Source organism: Oryctolagus cuniculus, chromosome 7 (assembly GCF_051225735.1).
Source record: "Oryctolagus cuniculus isolate XC-2025 breed Fujian yellow rabbit chromosome 7, ASM5122573v1, whole genome shotgun sequence".
Classification (NCBI taxonomy): domain Eukaryota; kingdom Metazoa; phylum Chordata; class Mammalia; order Lagomorpha; family Leporidae; genus Oryctolagus; species Oryctolagus cuniculus.
Window position 1 is genome coordinate 52,493,256 of NC_142873.1, and position 2,899 is coordinate 52,496,154.

The 2,899-nt window shown below is 44.7% G+C and overlaps 1 pseudogene across 1 annotated transcript; it reads left to right on the forward strand.

The window, feature by feature from the left end:
- The first annotated feature begins 1,378 nt into the window (after positions 1 to 1,378).
- On the forward strand, positions 1,379 to 2,122 carry LOC100345740 (U1 small nuclear ribonucleoprotein C pseudogene; annotated as a pseudogene). Its single transcript, XR_016210711.1, has one exon. The product of XR_016210711.1 is annotated as a U1 small nuclear ribonucleoprotein C pseudogene (transcript).
- Positions 2,123 to 2,899: the final 777 nt, after the last annotated feature.

The window sequence follows — 2,899 nt, forward strand, 5'->3', positions numbered from 1 at the left end:
CTATGGCAGCATAAGTGTGGCAAGGAGAATAAAATAATGGTATTCCTTCAAAGCCCAAATCACCAGACCACGGCCTATTCCCCAAAGTCCAGACATTAACTTAGCTCTTACCCTGACATTTTTGCTGGCAGGGAAGTCATCCATCAATCCACTCTCCATCATTACTCAGAAGAGGACACATCCCTAGCCAATCATCTCAAGAATTCACATTGTGCATTTTCTGCTGTCTATAGTACATTTCATTTAAATTTCAGATTATGCCTCCTCTTCTTCCCTAAATCAGTTCTTTAGGCTTCATTTTCTCCTTTTTTATTTTGATCCCTATCAATCTTTATCCCTAAAGCTCAAAGTAGCATACAGAACTTTGACTTTCATCCCTAGATTCAAATTGGTACCTTTTTTTCACAGTGTCTTTCACATCTATAATGTCCTTCTCACCTCTGCTGTCATTTCTGAATTTAGGACCATATTACCTCATGCATCAGCGGCAGCCACTGCTTCCCATTTGATCTCTCTTCCTGCAGCCTCCAAGCCCCCTTCCACCCATCAAGCCCTTAAAGAACACCCACCCCTTGCTACCAGGATAAATTTCTCCAGTTATAACATGTCTCCAAAAGCTCTCTCACTTCCCACAGAATAAAATCTAAATATTGTCATTTGGCAATGAAGGAACAATTTTGTCTTTATAGCATCATTTCCTACTGGTAACAGACAATTTTTGTATCTGCAGAAACAACATTACATAATAATACACGAAATTACCCAATGTTAAAAGTGTCCATCAATTCACTGAGCATATTATTTGCATATTATTTTCCGTTCTTAGAGTGTTTCTCTAGGGTAGATTCTGTTATTCTCTCTTTTCAAATAGTGCATTTGAGGCACAATGTTATTGTGCTATTTTCCCACAGTCACCAGCAGGAAAGCTTGAATTTGACCTAGGCAGGGGACTGTGACACCAAGGCACTTAGAAAGTGATGGACCGGGGCCAGCGCTGTAGCATAGCAGGTTTAGCTGCTGCCTGCAGTGCCAGCATCCCATATGGGCACCAGTTGGAGACCCAGCTGCTCCACTTCTGATCCAGCTCTCTTCTATGGCCTGGGAAAGCAGTAGAAGATGACCCAAGTCCTTGGGCCCCTGCACCCTCATGGGAGACTGGGAAGAAGCTCCTGACTCCTGGCTTCAGATCGGCACAGCTCCAGTCATTGAGGCCAACTGGGGAGTGAACCAGCGATGGAAGACCTCTCTCTCTCTCTCTCTCTTTTCTCTGTGTGTAACTCTGACTTTCCAATAAATAAATCTTAAAAGAAAAGAAAAAGATGGACCATCACCTCTTTGCATCACCTCACCCTGCCTTTTGAAAACCTCTGAAGCTGAGCAGCCAACGGCCTGCAGAGCAACATGCTCAAGTTTTACTGTGACTACTGCGATACGTACCTCACCCATGATTCCCCATCTGTGAGAAAGACACACTGCAGTGGTAGGAAGCACAAAGAGAATGTGAAAGACTACTATCAGAAATGGATGGAAGAGCAGGCTCAGAGCCTGATCGACAAAACAACGGCTGCATTTCAACAAGGAAAGATACCGCCTACTCCATTCTCTGCTCCTCCTCCTGCAGGAGCGATGATCCCACCTCCCCCCAGTCTCCCGGGTCCTCCTCGCCCTGGTATGATGCCTGCACCCCATATGGGAGGCCCTCCCATGATGCCAATGATGGGCCCTCCTCCTCCTGGGATGATGCCAGTGGGACCTGCTCCTGGAATGAGGCCACCCATGGGAGGCCATATGCCAATGATGCCGGGGCCCCCAATGATGAGACCTCCTGCCCGTCCCATGATGGTGCCCACTCGTCCAGGAATGACTCGGCCGGACAGATAAGGAGAGAGGGGAGGCCTCTTCCTAGCAGTTCTGTATCGCTTGTTCTGCTTCACCAGGAGATCATGGTGCTGTGACTCTGGGTGTTTTCTAACAGCATGACAAAGAAGACTTGCTCCCCCTTCTTATCAAAGAAAGAATAGTTTTGGGGGGAAATAGGATTTCAAAAAGTACAGTTTTCATTTGTATTGTGAAATGTGAAAATAAAATTGTCAACTCTTTTAGTTAAAAAAAAAAAAGAAAACCTCTGAAGCTGTGTCACATCACTAGATTTGCATGCCTACTTCCCCTTCCCACATTTCCTTCTTGTTTCCATTCCATTAAATCATCTGACGCATTTTTGAACTTCTACTCAAAACTATTCCCCCACAAGTGCATGTGGACCAAAAGGAAGTCTCTTTCCTAGAATGTCTTCAGTACCCATGGTCTCCACCTTTCAATGAAATTCATGCCTTATCACCATGTCTTGCTCTTCTCTGGAACCCCCTCTTTGTCTGGTACAGTAACCTGCACACATATTCAATAAATAATTAATTGACAGAATGAAGAACTAAAATAGACTACATCAGGGTCATCTGTCTATTCCAAAAATTATTTATGTATTTGGAAAGTCAGTATTATATAGAGAGAGACAGAGACAGAAAGAGTAATCTTTTATCTACCAGGCCAGACCAAAGTCAGGAGCCAGGAGCTTCATCTGGGTCTCTCACATGGGTGGCAGGGACCCAAGTACCTATGTCATTCTCTGCTGCTATCCCAGGCTATTATCAGGGAGCTGAATCACTTGATTTTCCACCATTGTACTTTAAAAAAAAAATCACCTTTTAATCTGCTTTGTGTTATCTCTTAAACCCTGGTCCCCGTGACATTCTCTAGACACTTTCCTTTTCCAGTCTCCTAGAGGTGTCGGGCTGGTGAAAGGCACTGAGTCTAACAACCAAGTAGATGACCTCAGACTGTGGGGCCGTTCGATGAGTCCATTCACCAGGGCCTCCCTTCCTTTGGGAAATATTCAAGATGA